Below are 21,734 nucleotides of genomic sequence, written 5' to 3' on the forward strand. Positions count from 1 at the left end.
GTACTTATGTCATAATATTCTGATACAAACATCAGGTTTTAAGAAATTTCGTTCAGATTTTTCTGAGATTTTTTTTTTATTATTGTCAAGGGATTTAAAGGAGCTCATCCAGTATTTTAAGCGACCTCATCTAGCTTTCTAATAATCATGGATTCTAAGAACATCGAAAATCAAGTTTTCATAGCTATGTGCTCTTATGGTAGCGAAGGCCACATTATTTTAATTTCATAAGACTCTACCCTCGATTATATTGTCAATAAAATAGTGGAGAGATAGAAGCATCTATTTCCTACAATGATAGAAATCAAATTCTATATTTCTAATAATTCAAGAATGCTTGTTAAGCTCATCGTGGATAAGGATGTTAGGAATATGTATGAAATATATTTGAAGTTAAAAGCTGCGATAATTGAGATGGTTGTATCTCATTGTGTATCCTCGACCGAATCTCTTAAAGTGGTAATCAATATGAGGTAATATAGTATTATTAAGGAGAAACTTCAAGATATGTCTTTATATAGACTGATTGATATTGTAAAAGATATTCATCATGAATATGGTATGGAATTGCCATATCATCAAGCATGGCATGAAAAAAAGATTGCTATCAAGGAGATTTATAGTGAGAGGTCAGTATCTTATGAAAGGATATGATGGTATTATAATGCTAGTCTTTAGACCAAACCCGACAGTGTAGCGATGTATGAAACCATTGAAGATCGATTTAGACATCTACACATTTCATTTAAAGCCTCAATCAATGGTTTCATAAAAGGTTGTAGACCTCTGATATTCATGGATGCAACATTTGTTAAGCATAAGGATGGAGGAGTTTTACTTGGTGCTACGGACAAAGATGCGAATGATGATATATTTCCTATTGTATATGCTATTGTTGATATAGAAAATGATGACAATTGAGATTGGTTTCATCGAATATTGCAAGAAGCATTAGAGTCTTGCATTGATTATCATGAGCATCATTTTACCATTATGATAGATAGACATCAAGGATTTATAAAATCAGTATTGAAATACTTTACTGATAACTACCACTTATATTGCATCCGCTGTTGCGGCTTGTCTCTTATGGGATAGTCAGATCATCGCATCTGAGATCAGATGGTAAAAAATTGATGGAGAAGGACCGCTCACCAAAGAGAGAGCATAATCGAGAGGGCCGAGAACGAGAGTGAGGGCTCACGGTGCGCTGAACAGAAGCAAGGTCAACTCGAATCGGATGGAAAGGTCGATTGATGGCATCCGATGGCAGCAGAGAGATCTACAAAAAAAGTTCACACTGGAGATGGCTTCAATGAAAATACTCTGACACTCAAGTTAGTTTTTAGCTCAAGAGATGGAGTGAGTGAGACAGAGTTTCGAGCTCTGAGTATTTGAGCATGCGTATCTCTTGGGGGTCTTCTCTTATCTTCATTTATAGAGAGAGCAGGGTGAAGGATGAAAGGATGTGGATGTATTTTGATAACGTTTTATCATACGGAGCTACATGGGGGCATCTTTAAAATGGCCTCATCAGCGGGCATGCCCTTTGTCCGACACGTCGGTGGTCATGGTAGTGGGCCTTATTATGAGCATATGGCATAATTAATGAGTTTGTGGTGTCCTATCATGGCACAAGCAAAGCTCTGAGGGTGTGACCTCAGGATGATGCAACTTGATGTGACTCGATATGACCACATGGCAGCCTCACTTGATCGCCCGTTGTTTGGCCGATGTCGATATCTATGTTCGTCATTAGTCGGAGCAAGATGAAATTAATTGAAAGCGATTTTGGGTGATTACACCATGTACCAGCAATCCTGGACTTGCTAAGTAGGGTTGGAAATTCAGGTTGGTAGATGATCAAAATAAAGTACCATACGCCGTAGACAGCTGAAAGACTCGATCTCCTGATCAGGGCTATTGCAATAAGCAAGTACATCGATTTCTCGTCGAAGCCACTAGAAAAATAGGTCGGTCATTGACTGATGTAGTCTTCAACTCGGACAATATCGCCATGCCCAGATGATATCGAGGTCGTACTTTTACCGACCTTAGTTTTTAGATGAGGTCGGCCTCCTGGTGAGACCAGCTTTCTGGGGACCACGATCTTCTGATGAAGCCGGCTTTTCTCACGGTAGGCCTCCGATTGAGGTTGGTTGGGTGAGGTCGGTTAAGTGACGAGGACCTACTCCAACACTTGTCTCCCAACTTCTGAGTCTGATTACGTAGTCTTCATCGGGCGAAAAGAGTTAATCAATGTATGGATTTGAGTTGCTTTTTCTGATGACCATCCTCGAAAGTCATGCACAGTGGACTTGTTGTTTCGATACGTGGCTCTTCATTTTGTGGAGCATCTCGTCAAGTTCGAAGTATGGTGGTTGAGATGGAGCATGCTCTATCTCCACTTTATTTTGGATCAACTGATCCTTGGTCAATCGGGGATAAGCTGACTAACCATGATCTTTTTCGTCTGGATCTGTGCTGAAAACTATAGATTATACTTTAGCGGCCCTTCGGCCAGAGCTGGCATGCTAACAGCTGTCGAACTTTACGGCTCCATTAAACGAGGATTAGCCGAAGAACATCAGATTTCGCTTTGGTTTGCACTGTGAACTGTAGCTTATACTCTAGCGGTCCTTCGACCAGAGCTGGCATGCTAACAGTCATCGGACTCTACGACTCCGTTAAATAGGTATTAGCCAAATAACATCAGGTTTCACTTGGGTCTGCACTGTGAACTATAGCTTATACTCCAGTGGTCTTTCGGTTAGAGCTGGCATGCTAACAGTTATCGGACTTCATGGCTCCATTAAATGGGCATTAGCCGAATAACATCTCGTTGGGTACTAAGTCACTGATGTCTGGAGGAGTTTTCGAGTTGGAGGAACATCCTGAGTTGTCTGCCCCCTGTAGTGTCGGTCTCGCCAAAGTCATGATCGATTTGTTTTGGAGGAGATTCTTGATTTCTTAGGAGTTCCTCCTCGGATATTATTGGGATGAACTCGTATCTCATCAGTACTGCTGTGCATCTCGGATTTTATCAAAGTGATCTTATGTCTCATCAACGATCTCGACCGCACTGCACTTCAAAAATCACCAAGGTGACTTGGGGCTTTGACGAGGGTTTTTGTTGTAGGCCATTCCATCGTAGAGGAGCGTCGTCATTTGTTGTGCCTCGAATCTCACTGAGGCAGCCTTGGTCCTTGACCAAGATTTGTCATTGTCGTACCTCAGACTTGGCCGAGGTGATCTCTAATTTAGTCAAGGGTTAAGCCTTTAAGAGTTGAGTTATTTAATATAGAATTGTAGGAAAGAAAAAAATTTATTTACAAGATGTTCCTATTGATAATACATTCGTAGATTCTTGGCATTCCAGGTCCGAGGAATCTCCATGCCATCTACGCTCTCAATCTTGTATGCTCCAGATCGTAGAACCGCTGAAATCTTGTAAGGACCTTCTCAATTGGGGGACAACTTTCCTTGCTCAATCGGTTTGAAGACTTTGACTCTCCTAAGGATAGGTCTCCAGCTTGAAAGATCTTGGGCTTAACTCAGGAGTTGTAGTACTGAGCTATCCTTTGCTGGTAGGAAGCCATCCTCAATTGGATTTATTTTTGGATCTCGTCAAGCAAGTCCAGGTTAGCTCATTGCTTGTTCGAATTAGTTTGTTCGTTGTAATGCTCCACCTTAGTCGAAGGCAGGCCAACTTCAACCCAGATCACAGCTTCTGCCTCGAACATCAATTTGAAGGTCTCTCTAATCGAGATCCGAGAAGTTGTTCAGTAAGACCATAGGATGCTGGAAAGTTTATCAGCCCAACATCCTTTGGCTTGATCGATTCTTGTCTTCAGGTCTTGTAGAATAGTTTTGTTGGTCACCTCGGCTTCTCTGTTAGATTGAAGGTGCCTGATCGAGATGAATCTGTGGATGATGTGGGACTTTACATAGAACTCCTCAAATTTGATATTGTCGAATTATCGATCATTGTCGGTAATGATCACTCTGGATAGACCAAAGCGGTAGATGATGGATTTCCACAGGCAGTCGATAGTCTTTCTCTTCGTTATCTGTGCCAACGGTTCGGCCTCCACCCACTTGGTGAGTCAATGGTCACGATGATGTACTTTCTTTGTCCACTGACAAGTAGGAAAGGATTGAGTATATCGACTCTCCACTGATCAAATGGTTATAGTGCCGAAATAGTTGTGAGTTGACTTGACAGAAGTTTTTGGATATTGGCAAACCTCTGACATTGATCACACTTCTACACCAGATCGGCAGCATCCTCTGCATGGTTGGCCAATAATATCCTTGCTACAGTATCTTGTAGGATAGTGACTTGTCGTCTAAGTGGTTGCTGCAATTATCCTCATGCATCTTTCGAAAAGCGTAGTCGGCTTCGAAGGGCCGAAGGCATTTGAGCAGGGGTAGAGACACCGATCTCTGATAGAGTTGGTCGTTGATGATCACGTACCTGACAGCTAGTCTCCTCATTCGATGCACCTCGATAGGATCAGCCAGCAAAGTTTTGTTGATTAGAAACTCAACGAACAAATCGATCCAGCTCAGTTCATGATCAATCTGAATTTGGTGAACTTTCTCCTCAGATTCGATACTTGGATTTTTGAGATGCTCGATGAAGATCCTCTCCAACTCATCGTAGCTAGATGTGGTGAGTTGGGATAGAAAATTAGCTTGAATATTTTTTGAGCGGGGAATATGGTAGACCTCGAAGTAATCAAAATTTGTTTGCAGAGATCTAAGTTTCTATAGATACCTAGAGAGAATTGGATCTCGGGCCTTATATTTTCTTCGAGATTGTCTGGCTACCAGTTGCGAGTCGGTGAACACCCTTAGATATTTTACACCGAGATCTTTGACGATCTTCAGTCTAGCTATCAGAGCTTCGTATTCAGCCTGATTATTAGAAGTTTTAAAGTCAAATCGAAGGACGTACTCGATCACTATCCCATCAATGTTGGTCAAAATGAAACCCACACCATAGTCTTAGGTGTTTGAGGCTCCATCCACATGTAGAATCGACGTAGGCTCTGAAGTTTCTCCTTGGGGGTAGTCCTCGACTAGGCCGTCATCGGTTAGAGTGTACTCAATAATAAAGTCGGTAAGTATTTGAGCCTTCATCGAGGATCGCAGAATATAAGAGAGATTGAACTCACTGAGTTCGACCACCCATTTGGTCATTCTCCCTGAAGTATCTGGTCATTGAAGTAGAGTCCTCAAGAGGAGGTCGATTAGAATTTTCACTGAGTGGGTCTGAAAATAAGGTCACAGTCATCGAGTCATCGCGATGATTGTGAAGACCACCTTTTCAATCTGAGGATCCCTGACTTCTATCCCATGTAGCATCTGACTTATGTAGTAGATCGGTGTTTGCACCTTGCTTTCTTCTCAGACAAGTACCGAGCTGATGGCTTCAAGAGTCACAGCCAAATACATGAGTAATTCATCATCGGTATTTGGCTTTATCAGAAGTAGAGGAGAACTCAGGTATCACTTCAGGTCATCGAAAGTCTTCTGACATTCTTCCATCCAAGTGAATTTCATTTGCTTGAGGGTTTTGAAAAAAAGGAGACATCATTCTACAGACTTAGAGATGAACCAGCTTAAAGACGCAACGCATCCCACCAGCTTCTGGATATTCCATCGAGAAGTCGGGGGCTTCATATCGAGAACTACCTTGATCTTCTCAAAGTTGGTCTTGATGCCTCACTTCGTCACCATGAAACTAAGAAACTTTTCTGACGTGACGTCGAAGGTGTACTTGGTCAGGTTCAGCTTCATCCAATGTCTCCTTAGAACATTGAAAGCTTCTACCACATCGTTGATATAGAGAGCAGCTTCCTTACTTTTCATGAGCATGTCATCGACGTAGATCTCCATGTTCGATCGATCTGGTTCTTAAAGACTTTGTTGATCAGCCTCTGATATGTTACCCTGACATTTTTAAGATCAAAAGGTATGACTTTGTAGCAGTACAAGCCTTTGTTAGTGACAAATGCCATCTTCTCCTTATCTTTCAACGCCATCCAGATCTGATTGTAGCTGGAGAAGGTATCCATGAAGCTGAGCAGTTGATGGTCCGATGTAGCATCGATCAGTTGATCAATCAAAGATAGTGAAAAGCTGTCCTTCGGACAAGCCTTATTCAGATCGGTGTAGTCAATGAATATTCATCACTTGCCATTAGCTTTCTTGACCATTACAATATTTACATGCTAATCTGGATAGGTCACCTCACGGATGAAGTTGGCTGCTAGCAATCTATCGACCTCCTCGTCGATGATTTTCTGTTGCTTGGGAGTGAAACTTTTTTTTTGTCTCACTGACTTGTGCTTGGCGTCGACCTCCTCATGGCAGTGGGCCTTATTGCGAGCATATGGCATAATTAATGACTTTGCGGTGTCCTATCATGGCACAGAGCAAAGCTCTGAGGGTGTGACCTCAGGATGATGCAACTTGATGTGACTCAACATGACCACATGGCAGCCTCACTTGATCGCCCGTTGTTTGGCCGATGTCGATATCTAGGTTCGTCACTAGTCGGAGCAAGATGAAATTAATTGAAAGCGGTTCTGGATGATTACACCATGTACCAGCAATCTTGGACTTGCTAAGTAGGGTTGGAAATTCAGGTTGGTAGATGATCGAAATAAAGTACCAGACGCCGTAGACAGCTGAAGGACTCGATCTCCTGATCAGGGCTATTGCAATAGGCAAGTACGTCGATTTTTCGTCGAAGCCACTAGAAAAATAGGCCGATCATCGACTGATGTAGTCTTCAACTCGGACAATACCGTCATGCCCAGATGATATCGAGATCATACTTTTACCGATCTTAGTTTTTAGACGAGGTCGGCCTCCTGGTGAGACCAGCTTTCTGGGGATCACGATCTTCTGATGAAGTCGATTTTTCTCACGGTGGGCCTCCGATTAAGGTTGGTTGGGTGAGGTCGGTTAAGTGACGAGGACCTACTCCAACACTTGTCTCCCAACTTCTGAGTCCGATTACGTAGTCTTCATCAAGCGTAAAGAGTTAATCAATGTACGGATTTGAGTTGCTTTTTCTGATGACCATCCTCGAAAGTCATGCACAGTGGACTTGTTGTTTCGATACGTGGCTCTTCATTTTGTGGAGCATCTTGTCAAGTTCGAAGTATGGTGGTTGAGACAGAGCATGGTCTATCTCCACTTTATTTTGGATCAACTGATCCTTGGTCAATCGGGGATAAGCCTACTAACCATGATTTTTTTCGTCTGGATCTGTGCTGAAAACTATAGCTTATACTCTAGCGGTCCTTCGACCAGAGCTGGCATGCTAACAGCTATCGAACTTCACGGCTCCATTAAACGAGGATTAGCCAAAGAACGTCGGATTTTGCTTTGGTCTGTACTGTGAACTGTAGCTTATACTCTAGTGGTCCTTCGATCAGAGCTGGCATGCTAACAGTCATCGGACTCTATGACTCTGTTAAATAGGTATTAGCCAAATAACATCAGGTTTCACTTGGGTCTGCACTGTGAACTATAGCTTATACTCCAGCGATCTTTCGGTTAGAGCTGGCATGCTAACAGTTATCAGACTCCATGGCTCCATTAAACGGGCATTAGCTGAATAACGTCTCATCGGGTACCAAGTCGCTGATGTCTGGAGGAGTTTTCGAGTTGGAGGAACATCCCGAGTTGTCTGCCCCCTGTAGTGTCGGTCTCGCCAAAGTCATGATCGATTTGTTTTGGAAGGGATTCTTGATTTCTTAGGAGTTCCTCCTCGAATATTATTGGGGTGACCTCTATCTCATCAGTACTGCTATGCATCTCGGATTTTATCAAGGTGATCTTATGTCTCATCAACGATCTTGACCGCACTGCACTTCGAAAATCACCAAGGTGACTTGGGGCTTTGATGAGGGTTTTTGTTGTAGGCCATTCTATCGTAGAGGAGCGTCGTCATTTGTTGTGCCTCGAATCTCACTAAGGCAGCCTTGGTCCTTGACCAAGATTTGTCATTATCGTACCTCAGACTTGGCCGAGGTGATCTCTAATTTAGTCAAGGATTAAGCCTCTAAGAGTTGAGTTGTTTAATATAGAATTGTAGGAAAGAAAAAATTTCATTTACAAGATGTTCTTATTGATAATACATCTGTATATTCTTGGCATTCCAGGTCTGAGAAATCTTCATGCCATCTACGCTCTCAATCTTGTATGCTCCAGATCGTAGAACCGCTGAAATCTTGTAAGGACCTTCTCAATTGGGGGACAACTTTTCTTGCTCAGTCGGTTTGAAGACTTCGACTCTCCTAAGGACAGGTCTTCAGCTTGAAAGATCTTGGGCTTAACTCAGGAGTTGTAGTACTGAGCTATCCTTTGCTGGTAGGAAGCTATCCTCAATTGAATTTATTTTTGGATCTCGTTGAGCAAGTCCAGGTCAGCTCATTGCTTGTTCAAATTAGTTTGTTCGTTGTAATGCTCCACCTTAGTCGAAGGCAGGCCAACTTCAACCAAGATCACAGCTTCTGCCTCGAACATCAGTTTGAAGGTCTCTCTAATCGAGATCCGAGAAGTTGTTCAGTAAGACCATAGGATGCTGGAAAGTTTATCAGTCCAACATCCTTTGGCTTGATCGATTCTTGTCTTCAGGTCTTATAGAATAGTTTTGTTGGTCACCTTGGCTTCTCTGTTAGATTGAAGGTGCTTGATCGAGATAAATCTGTGGATGATGTGGTACTTTACATAGAACTCCTCAAATTTGGCATTATCGAATTATCGATTGTTGTCAGTGATGATCACTCTGGATAGACCAAAGCGGCAGATGATGGATTTCCACAGGTAGTCGATAGTCTTCCTCTCCGTTATCTATGCCAACGGTTCGGCCTCCACCCACTTGGTGAGTCGATGGCCACAATGATGTACTTTCTCATAGTGCCGAAATAATTGTGAGTTGACTTGACAGAAGTTTTTGGATATTGGCAAACCTCTGACATTGATCACACTTCTGCACCAGATCGACAGCATCCTCTGCATGGTCGGCCAATAATATCTTTGCTGCAGTACCTTGTAGGACAATGACTTGCCGTCTAAGTGGTTGCTGCAATTGCCCTCGTGCATCTTTCAAAGAGCGTAGTCGGCTTCGGAGGGCCGAAGGCATTTGAGCAGGGGCAGAGACATCGATCTCTGATAGAGTTGGTCGTTGATGATCACATACCTGGCAGCTAGTCTCCTCATTCGGTGCGCCTCGATAGGATCAGCCAGCAAAGTTTTGTTGATCAGAAACTCAACGAACAGATCGATCCAGCTCAGTTCATGATCAATCTGAATTTGGTGAACTTTCTCCTCGGATTCGATACTTGAATTTTTGAGATGCTCGATGAAGATCCTCTCCAACTCGCCGTAGCTAGATGTGGTGAGTTGGGATAGAAAATTAGCTTGGATATTTTTGAGTGGGGAATATGGTAGACCTCGAAGTAATCAAAATTTATTTGCAGAGATCTAAGTTTCTATAGATACCTAGAGAGAATTGGATCTCGGGCCTCATATTTTCTTCGAGATTGTCTGGCTACCAGTTGCGAGTCGGTGAACACCCTTAGACATTTTATATCGAGATCTTTGACGATCTTCAGTCTGACTATTAGAGCTTCGTATTCAGTCTGCTTATTAAAAGTTTTGAAGCCAAACTGAAGGGCGTACTCGATCACTATCCCATCAATGTTGGTCAAAATGAGATCCGCACCACAGTCTTAGGCATTTGAGGCTCCATCCACATGTAGAATCGATGTAGGCTCTGAAGTTTCTCTTTGGGGGTAGTCCTCGACTAGGCCGTCATCGGTCAGAGTGCACTCAATAATAAAGTCGGTAAGTATTTGAGCCTTCATCGAGGATTGCAGAATATAAGAGAGATCGAACTTACTAAGTTCGACCACCCATTTGGTCATTCTCCCTGAAGTGTCTTGTCATTGAAGTAGAGTCCTCAGGAGGAGGTCGATCAGAATCCTCACTGAGTGGGTCTGAAAATAAGGTCACAGTCATCGAGTCATCGCGATGATTGTGAAGACCACTTTTTCAATTTGAGGATCCCTGACTTCTATCCCATGTAGCATCCAACTTATGTAGTAGATCGGTGTTTTGCTTTCTTCTCGGACAAGTATCGAGCTGATGGCTTCGGGAGTCACAGCCAAATACATGAGTAATTCATCATCGGTATTTGGCTTTATCAGAAGTAGAGGAGAACTCAGGTATCACTTCAGATCATCGAAAGTCTTCTGACATTCTTCCATCCAAGTGAATTTCATTTGCTTGAGAGTTTTGAAAAAGAGGAGGCATCATTCTACAGACTTAGAGATGAACCAGCTCAAAGACGCAATGCATCCCACCAGCTTCTGGATATCCTATCGAGAAGTCGGGGGCTTCATATCGAGAACCACCTTGATCTTCTCGAAGTTGGCCTTGATGCCTCACTTCGTCACCATGAAACTAAGAAACTTTTCCGACGTGACGTCGAAGGCACACTTGGTCAGGTTCAGCTTCATCCAATGTCTCCTTACAACATCTAAAGCTTCTGCCAGATCGTTGATATAGAGAGCAGCTTCCTTACTTTTCACGAGCATGTCATCGATGTAGACCTCCATGTTCGATCGATCTGGTTCTTAAAGACTTTGTTGATCAGCCTCTGATATGTTACCCTGACATTTTTAAGACCAAAAGGTATAACTTTGTAGCAGTACAAGCCTTTGTTAGTGACAAATGCCATCTTCTCCTTATCCTTCGATGCCATCCAGATCTGATTGTAGCTGGAGAAGGTATCCATGAAGCTGAGCAGTTGATGGTCCGATGTAGCATCGATCAGTTGATCAATCAAAGATAGTGAAAAGCTATCCTTCGGATAAGCCTTATTAGATCGGTGTAGTCAATGAATATTCATCACTTGCCATTAGCTTTCTTGACCGTTATAATATTCACGTGCTAATCTGGATAGGTCACCTCACGGATGAAGTTGGCTGCTAGCAATCTATCGACCTCCTCGTCGATGATTTTCTGTCGCTCTGGAGCGAAACTTTTTTTTTGTCTCATCAGCTTGTGCTTGGCATCGATATTTAGTCGGTGGACAATCACATCAGGTAGGATGCCTGGTATGTCTAAGGTAGACTAGATGAAGATATCTGATTCTTCCTCAGAAAGTCAATCAGCTCCTCCTTCAGTTCGTCGCTTAAGGAAGATGCAACCTGAATAGTTCTGATCGGATCCTCCTTATTAAGGGGTACCGAGGTGAGTCGCTCTGCGGGTTCTCCTTGACTTTTTTCCTTCCTTTAGTCTAGTCCATCGTCGATAGAAAGAGCTTCAGCCATTTTCTTTTTTTTGACTATGGTCAAGTAGCATTATCGGGTCAGCTACTGATCTCCCTTCATTTCATTGGTTCTTTTTTTCATCGGGAAGTACATGAGCAAGTGATACGTTGAAATGATTGCTCAGAACGTGTTCAGCCTGGGTCGTCCTAGAATAACATTGTAGGTGGAAGGAATCTAGACTACAAAGAAATTGAGCTGCACGATCGATTGTCGAGGTGGTCGTCCGGCAGTAAGAGAAAGTTTTATCTCTCCTTCTATCTTGATCGAGTCGCCAATGAATCTGGTCAAAGGAGCATTGACTGGCTTAAGTCGATCAATAAAAAATTGCATTCGAAAAAAATAATCATAGAAAATTATGTCGGTTGAGTTTCATTATCAATAAGACATCATTTTATATCATAATTAGCTATCGTCATTGATACAGCAATAGCATTATTATGAAGAGTTCGGACTCTTTGCAGATCTTTCTTGGAGAAAATGATGTCATCCATTAATTGCCGATGTTTGGGGGAGCTTTTTGAGTCATCGGATCTCCGAAGTCTTGGTCCTACAAAGAGATTACATTGATCACACCCATCGTAGGTTGAGTGTGAGCTTCCTCTCGGGGTGTGGCAGAGGCTGAGAGTCACCCGACAGCTGTGTAGATCGATCCTGCATGTACTTTCTGAGATATCCCCATCGTATTAGGTTTTTGATCTTGTTCTTCAGCTCAATGCACCTCTCAGTGTCATGGCCATAGTCACGGTGGAACCAATAGTAGCACCTTTGGTTATGGAATGCTACTCTTGTCTTCATTAACTGGGGTCATCGAAGGTAGTCCTCCCTCTCTATCTCCATAAGGATTTGTGCATGAGGAGTAGTTAGAGGGGTATAGGAGTCATACCTGGGGCCAAAATTTTTTGGCCTCGGGCTTTACCGATAAGATGGGGCCTCCCTCTTAGTGTGGGCTTGGTTGGATCCCATGGAGGTCCCTTCTTTCTTGATCTTCTTCTTGGATCCTTGTCCTCAGATCGACGTTGGTCCCTCTCGCCCTCCTTGGCTCAGATGTACTTTTGTGTGTGCTTGAGGAGTTCGATAAACATCTGGAGAAGCATCTTGTCCAGAGAATAAGTAAACTTGGAGCTGCGTAGTCTCCACTTTATGGCCGCAATGGCCGTCGACTTGTCAAGGTCCTGGACCTCTAGGGTGGTAACGTTGAAGCACACCACAAAATCTTGTAAAGACTCTCCGTCTTGCTGTCTGATAGAGAAAAGATTGTCAGATATCTGCGGTGCCTTCCGATTGGTATTGAAGTATGCCAAGAAGAGTTATCTGAGCTGGTCGAACGAATGGATACTCTTCGATTGAAGTCCAAAGTACTATATTCGAGCAATTTTTCTGAGGATGATCAGGAAGCTGATGCAGAGGAGGGCATCAGATACCTCCTGAAGAAGTATGAGAGATTTATAGCTCTCAAGGTGGTCGAGCAGATCGATGGTGCTGTCGTACGATTTCACCCATGGCATTTTGAACCGATCTGAAATCATTTATCGAGAATTCATCGAGAGAAGGACGAACGGGAGCTGACATCGAGCTCACCAGTAGGATCTCGGTTATTCACCTAGAGCCGATTCAAGTGGCGATCAAAGTCCTTCAGCTTGAGGTCGTAATCATCCAACTGCCATTAAGATTCATCAAGATGTTTGGAATATTCGAAGGTAGAACCTTCCCCAGAAGAAGATCTTGATGGAGACCGTGACCTCTTCCTCTTGTGTGAAGCTCATCGAAGGGTCGGAAGGGGACCGGCGATCACTAGAAGTGGCATGCAGAGTGCACTGTGAGTCAGGTTGTGGCGATCGCTGGACGGGCTGAGAAGCCGTCAGATGGGAGCAGCGAGATGGAGAATGGGGCTGGGGAGCCTAGAGGGCATGTCCCACAATGTCGAATCCTTTGTCCGCCATGGCTACTATTGCTGCTGCTCCGTAGTTTGCTGAAGATTGTGGACAACCTCCATCAATGCTCTGATTTGCTGTACCAAGACAGCAAGCTGTTGCTGATCTGCTGTTTCCTCCGATCGTCAGGCACTCGGCTCCTCGAAGGTCATCGAAAGTGTGTCACACCGTGATGAGTGTCTAGCAGAACTAAGAGAAGTATTTTGCACTCTCGTCTTGGCCATTGTAGCTCCTGAAAGGATGTTTCTCCCTCCTACCTGATGTGTCAAGCTGTTACGGCTCATCTCTGATGGGATAGTCAGATCATCATGTCTGAGTGTCGGATGGCAAGGAATTGGTGGAGAAGGACCACTCATCAGAGAGAGGGCACAATTGAGAGAATCGAGAATAAGAGCGAGGGCTCACGGTGTGCTGAATAGAAGCAAGGTCAACTCAAGTCGAACGAAAAGGTCGGTCGACGGCGTCTGGTGGCAATGGAGAGACCGGCAAGAAAAGCCTACATCGAAGATGGCTCCGACAAAGATACTCTGATGCTTAAGTCAGTTTTTAGCTCAAGAGGTGGAGGAGCGAGTGAGGCAAAGTTTCGACATGCTAATGGTCGCGGCGATGGGCCTTATCGCGAGCATGTGACATAATTAATGACTTTATAGTGTCTTATCATGATGCAGAGCAGAGTGCTTAGGGTGTGACCTCAAGATGATGCGACTTGATGTTACTCAACATGACCGTATGGCAGCCTCACTTGACCGTCCGCTGTTTGACTGATGTCGATATCCAGATCAATCACTAGCCGAAGCAAAATGAAATTGATTGGAAGCAGTCTAGGGTGAGTGCACCGCTTGCCAGCAGTCCCGAGCTCGTTAAGTAGGGTTGGAAAGTCAGGTCAGTAGATAACTGATCTGAAGTATCAGACACCGTAGACAGCTGAAAGATCCGATCTTCGGATCAAAATTGTCGCAACAGGCAAGTACATTGATTTCTCACTGAAGCCACTGGAGAAACAAGCTAGTTGTTGGCTGATGTAGTGTTCAACTTAGATAATGTTGCCACATCCAGGTGATGTCGAGGTCATATTTTTATCGACCTCAAATTTTAGATGCGGTCGGCCTCCTAGTGAGATCGACTTCCTAGGGACCACTGTCTTCTGATAAGGTCAGCTTTTTCCATGGTGGCCTCCGATTGAGGTTGGTTGGGTGAGGTCGGTTAAGTGACGAGAACCTATCCCAACATCGGCCATGTCAAAGATAATTATAAAAATTAGGTATGCATCATATTCTTCTAAATTTCTAAGTATATCTTCAAAATATCTAGGTTTATTAAGTCATTGTCATCCTTTTATTGTTGTGCATATAGATGCTTGTCCATTATCATGCAGTTGAAAGGAAGAGATTGATTGATTTATTAATGTTGTTTTATATACTCTAAATTTGAACATTTTTCAAAAACTAATCAGCAAACTTATAGTAGCCGCTCTAAGAACAAGTAACTTTATGATGCATGCAAAGTCGGAGAATTGGGCAAATGTAGTCTTTCCAAATCCATGTTGGGGTATCATGATATCTAATATGATAGAATGTTTCAACAGTTGGATTCTGAAGGCTTGGCATCTTCCTATTCTCCAGATGGTTGATCATATAAGACTCCAAATTATGGAATTCATGCGTGATCAACGAATTTAAGGTTACAGTATGCAAACCCATTTTTGCCCCAATTCGAAAAAGGTGTTGCACAAAAATGTAGAAGAAGGTCGAAAGTTATCTATCTTTACATCGAGCATCATGATTTATAATGTACAAGACATAAAGTACTCATGTAAGGCTGACCTACGAGAATGCACTTGTTCTTATGGAGAATGGCAAATCTTTTGGATGCTATGTAAGCATGCATGTGCATGCATTGGGAAGGCTGGTAGATCTTTGTATTACTTCACTAATAATTATTTCGGGGCTAACATATATAGAGCAGTATATGCAGAATCTATCAATCAATTTCTGATATTGAGTTGAGTCAGAGTATATCAAATGAGATATATATTTACCTTTTATTATGAAGACTCATCTTGGCAGACCTAGAAAGAAGAGAAGAGCTTCACAGATGGATTCATCAAGAAATATAAAATGTGGGTGATGCGGGGAAGAAGGATAGAATAGAAGGACTTATAATGAGGTTATTAGATAACATATCGGATTAGAGTTGTTTTCTAAGGAGTAGAATGGTTGAATATTATGAAAGTGTTATTTATTATGAACTTGTAAAACCTAACAATATGTATCTTTTTTCAGTTATTCAATTGCTTTGGGGTTGAACTCATATGCTTTTTTTTTCTTATTGTAAATTTTATGTTTTTTCTTACTAAATTATGAATCAAACAATGACAGCAGAGAATGCATGCTATTAATAATAGTGCTGTGTACTAGGTCACTCTAATATCTCATGGTAGGGTTTGAGTCTGAACTCTTTTTGGCACACACTAATATACACTCCACAATCTACGATATCATGGTATGTAGTTAACTAAATATGGTATATAGTTAAATTAACATCATACACAGTTAAACTAACATGGTACATAGTTAAATGAACTCTTTACATAGTTAAATTAATATTGTACATAGTTAATTGAATACTGCACATAATTAAATAAACTCTGCATACAGTTAAAGAAATATTGCATACAGTTAAATTTACATGGTATATAATTAACTAAACTTAGCATACACTTAAATTAACATCGTATATAGTTAAATTAATATCATACATGATTAAATAAATCCTGCATATAGTTAAATTAACATCGTACATAGTTAATTCAATACTTAAAATCATGGTGCATAGTATGTTACATAGTTAAGTATGTAGTTAAACTAACATGGTATATAGTTAAATTAATATCATACATAGTTAAACTAACATAGTATATATTTAAATGAATCTTTTACACAGTTAAATTAATATTGTACATAATTAATTGAATACTGCACACAGTTAAATAAACTCTATATACAGTTAAATGAATCCTACACATAGTTAATTGAATATTACATATAGTTAATTGAATCCTGTATAAAGTTAAATTAAGACTGTACATAGTTAAATAAATCTTGTATATAATTAAATTAAGATTGCATACAGTTAAATAAATCCTGTATACAGTTAAATTAATATCATATATAGTTAAGCTAATATGGTACATAATTAAATGAACCCTTTACACAGTTAAATTAACATTATACATAGTTAATTGAATACTACACATAATTAAATGAATCCTATACATAATTAATTAAACATTGTATACAGTTAATTGAACACTGCACACAGTTAAATGAATCCTGCATGCAGTTAAATTGAGACTGTACATAGTTAAATAAATCATGCATATAGTTAAATTAATATCATATATAGTTAATTCAACACTGTACACAATTAAATTCAATACTGGATCATTCTCTTTAAAAAAAGAATGTTGGCATGCTATTTTTGACCCGACATGCCATAAGGGGCAAACCCATGGGATGATGCCTACGCCAGGGGTGACTTATGGATCGACCCCTAGTATGCCATAGGTCCAGCACAGAGGGCCAATTTTTGATGTGTCCATAAGGGGTAGCATAGCTCCAAAAATATCAGTATATATATTTCACAATCTACGGTATCATGGTACATGTTAACTAAACATGATACATAGTTAAATTAGTATGGTACACAATTAAGCTAACATGGTACACAGTTAATTGAACACTATACATAGTTAAATAAATCCTACACACTATTAAATTAAAATTGCATATAGTTAATTGAACATTACACATAATTAAATGAAGCCTATATATAGTTAAATTTATAGGGTACATAGTTAATTTTATATGGTATATAGTTAATTAAACATGATACATGATTAAATTAATATGGTACATAGTTAAATTTATATCATACACAGTTAAATAAATGCATACTTCAAGTATCATAGCACGTAGTTGACATATCACGATACATAGTTGAAGTATCGTGGCATGCAGTTGACGTATCGTGGCACGTAGATGAAGCATCATGGCACACACTTGAAGAATCAAGACATTTGAAGTGTCACGGCACATATATACACACTCACACATGCATACATACATCTGAACTAGAACACATCTATTTGAAACTGATACACATCTGAAACTATATCTGAACCAGCTTATACTACATCTGAAATTGATACACATCCATTTGGCAATGAGCTTGAAACTACCAAACCAGAACATGATACCAATTGCTTATATGAAGATACTAAAATTTCATCTTTAAAAAGATGGAAGCTAAACTCAAATAGTTAGCATGAACTTTAATAGGTAGGACATGATATCAATTGTATACATACACATACACGGAACTTAAATATGTAGAAGCTGAAGTTTCATCTTTAAAGGATGATGCCTCCAGCATTATTGGCACCAGCACACATGGGTAGAGCAGCTTAGCCGGTACATTCTTTTCTTAACCTAGTATACATTGAATGTTACATGGTTAGCAATTATATTGCCACACATACACATTGAAAACAAAATAAACCTGACGCATATTTGAACATGCCATATTGCAGTTAAATTTTTTAGATGATATTAAATAAAAAATATGTATCAAAATAGTATAAAGATGGAATTTACAATTAACATAAATATAATAGAATGTTTACATAACCATCATGTCCTAATCTTTAGTCCTTGGCATCTTCTTCTCATGCCATGATCAAATTTTTTTATATGTAATACAATACCCATAGAACAAAATATATCCTGCAACCCAACTCCTATATAAAGATCTATCCTTAAAATCATCGTGCAGCAGTCTTGAGCTACTTCTTGTAAGGATCTCTACAAATATTGATGCGTGTCATAGTACATCAAAATTAATTCTACTCACTACTATGTAAATAGAATGAGTCAGGATCGTATCCGCAGGGATCTTTGTTGATTGTTTTGAAAATACAAAAAAAAATAATAGATTATAAAAAACTAAAAAAGAAGTATGAAAATTATAATAAAATTATTTTTTATTAATCAAATAAAGAAGCATATATAAAGAAAAAGAAATAAAATTATGATACAGGATAACTAAATCAAGCTAATCTTCTTGCTGCGTCCGATGGTAGATGTGTCTCCTTGAATCCTTCATCTTCCTCCGTGCAGACAGTGGTAAGATGGCTGGAAGGCTTGGTCTAAAAATTTCAAGAAAGAAAGGTAGATGAAAATGGATATGTAGAAGAGAAAGGATAGCGGTACTAAGATTGAGATCTTTCTTAAATTTGATGAGATGTGGAAAAGAGATCTGTAGAGGAATATAGTATCGTGCTAGGGTTAGTACCTCCCCTAAACTTATGGAGAAGAGAAAGAGAGAGAGAAAAAGAGAGAAGCTTGAAAAGAATTTAAGGTTGGCTTGATTGAAGAAGATGGAGGCTTTAGGGTTCTATTTATAGAGTGAGGAGGCTAGAATTTCATGAAAAGAGAGGTGGGAGCATGAATAAGGACCCTTGGATCTTCATGAAGAGTGATCTTTTAATCTGAGCCTTTGAGATTTAAGTCATATTCACACTTGGTTCTATTTATTTTTTAATCTGGATCTTTGATTGGAGAAGCTGCATCTTGAGCCTTGATTTTTAAGTCGTGTTCACACTGGAATGAAAACTAATTGCCTGGTTCACTCAAATCTGATCCGATTTAAGTTCAATTTGAATCGTATGAATGCAAACTCTCTATCACCTACAAAATAGACTAGAGAGCATCAAATTTTAATAAAATAATATCAATTATTATAATATTTAGTACCTCTAACGATTTAAATTAAGTATTCATCATATCTCCCAACTTGAACTTTTACTCGTCCTCGAGTAAAATAGTTATATTACTATTGTACACCAAATTATCTTTGAATTGAAAGTTATCCTAGATATTTCTAACTATAGTGGATATCCGGCTAGATCATTAAAGAGATACTTCATTAGATTATCAATTCGACCCAATTAGTGGTTGAGTATTAGCCATAAATATTTTTAGAGATCTTCTTTCATCAACTCTCTACTCTTCTCTTTAAATCCTCTAACTTAATGTGAGTTTGGTGTAGTATCTTTTTGCAGTTTATTCTCTTTATTCTTTCTCTTTTTTTTTAAAAAAAAATATTTACATGACAGTCGATGCAATATCTTAATCTTTTAAGCTTTCTAATTGACTCTTATAGCGAGCTTTAGACCAATAACTCCCAAACCAGTTGGTTTTAGGGTATTAGGTATAAAACATCTCTCAGATTTATTGATTCGAGTCAAAAAGGCTACGAGTTAAAACTGATTATACAAGAGATTTCTTCACATTGTTATCTTTTGATACGAACAACAATGCTTACTTAGACGAAGGGACCCGATTACTTAGTGAGAAATGCTAAAAACTCTTTTTTTTTCAATCAATGATTAAGATAAACTTTTTGCAAACTTTGACATTTTCACCGATACCTGCATGAAATAGATTCTTCATTGAGGTAGGTGGAAAGAGGGTTCTAGAATCACTCCAAAATTTACACTGATCTAAATTCTATCATTAATTGAGTGTTCTTAATAATTTTTTTCTTGATATTTCTAAAATTATCTAAATCATTAATCACTCATTGATTAGAATGTTTAGTTAACTTCAAATCGAGATAAAATCTAGATACACAAAATTAATTATTTCTAACCATACTCAAGAACTTAATTAAATTAGTTATTCTTTTCTCCAACTTAATTTTTATTATCCCTAATGGAGGAAAAGAAAAAAAAATGTAAAAGGAGGGATACCACCTGATTTGCTGTTGTTTGCAGGTTCTTTCATATTTTTCAAGAGCCCTCGTCAGATGTTGATGATGTTCTCTCCTCAACTTAGCTAGTCATGCTTATTAGATTCTTACAAAATAAAAAAAATCTAAATAACTAAAAAAAATAAATTATTGAGTTGCCTCCTAACAAGCACTAAGTTTAAGATCTTCAGCCAGACCAAGCCAAAGTTCAATTGTAGACTGGATCCTGCAATTCAATTGAGTCAACTTGTTCGCCATTTTTGATTTCATCCACATAATGTTTCAATCGTTGGCCATTTACTTTGAAGGTATTTCTTTATTTAGGATCTTTGATTTCAATTGCTCCATGAGGAAACACCTAAGTTACGACATATGGTCCATCCCAACGTGAACAAAGTTTTTCAGGAAATAGTTGCAACTTTGAATTATAAAGCCACACTTTTTGATTAAGTTCAAACATTTTTCATGAAATATATGTATCATGATAAGCCTTAGTTCGAGCTTTATAAATTCGTGAATTCTCGTATGCTTCATTGCATAGCTCTTCTAATTCGTTCAATTGTAGTCTCCTATTACTACCTATATTTTTCATGTCGAAATTGAATTGCTTTATGGCCCAAAATGTGCGATGTTTTAGTTCTATCGGTAGATGACAGGCTTTTTCAAAAATGAGCTGGTAAGGAGACATTCCTATCGGGGTTCTGTATGCAGTGCGGTAGGCCCATAATGTATCGTCTAATCATCCAGATCAATCTTTTCGATCAGGCCTAACCATCTTCTCGAGAATTCGTTTGATCTCTCTATTGGAGACTTTCATGGTCACTAGTTTGGGGGTGGTATGGTGTGGCAACTTTATGAGTGATTCCGTATTTCTTCATTAAACTTTCAAAGTATCTATTCGTGAAGTGTGCACCTCCGTCACTAATAATGGCTCTTGAGCAACCAAATCGACTTAAGATATTCTATTGGATGAATTTGATTACCACCTTGTGATCATTCGTTCTGGTTGTCATAGCCTCAACCCATTTAGATACGTAATCTACCGCAACCAAAATATATTCGTATCCATAGGATGGAGGAAAGGGGCCCATAAAATCGATTCTTCGGTATCAAAAACTTCCACAACCAAGATGGGAGATAGAGGCATCATATTTTTTTCAGAAATATTCTCCGTCTGCTAACAGCGCAAGCACTCAAGACAAAATTTATATGCATCCTTAAACAATGTCGGCTAGTAAAATCTACTTTGTAACACTTTCGCATTTGTTCTCTTCTCACTGAAATGTCCTCCATATGCATGAGAGTAACAAAAGGTAAGTATAATTTGATACTCACTCTCAGGTATACAGCGTCGAATCATTTGATTAGGACAATATTTGAACATTTCGAGTTTCTTTCAATAATAATGTTTGACCTGTGAGAAGAATCGATCTTTCTCCTATTTTATCCAATAGAGAGGAACTTGCCCTGTGTCAAATAGTTAATGATGTGGGCAAACCATGGGATTTGGTCAGAGAAAGTTGCAAAAAATTATTCGTCAGAGAATTTCTTCTTAACCTCATTTGTACCCATCGTATGATCAACTAAAATTCTAGAAATATGATCAGTGACTACATTTTTGAAACCTTTTTTG

The 21,734-nt window shown here is 39.6% G+C and overlaps 1 pseudogene; it reads left to right on the top strand.

Annotated features, from left to right (window-relative positions):
* The first annotated feature begins 993 nt into the window (after positions 1-993).
* Positions 994-15,469, top strand: LOC140851223 (uncharacterized; annotated as a pseudogene).
* The last annotated feature ends 6,265 nt before the right edge of the window (positions 15,470-21,734 follow it).

Source organism: Elaeis guineensis, chromosome 8, assembly GCF_000442705.2.
Source record: "Elaeis guineensis isolate ETL-2024a chromosome 8, EG11, whole genome shotgun sequence".
Classification (NCBI taxonomy): domain Eukaryota; kingdom Viridiplantae; phylum Streptophyta; class Magnoliopsida; order Arecales; family Arecaceae; genus Elaeis; species Elaeis guineensis.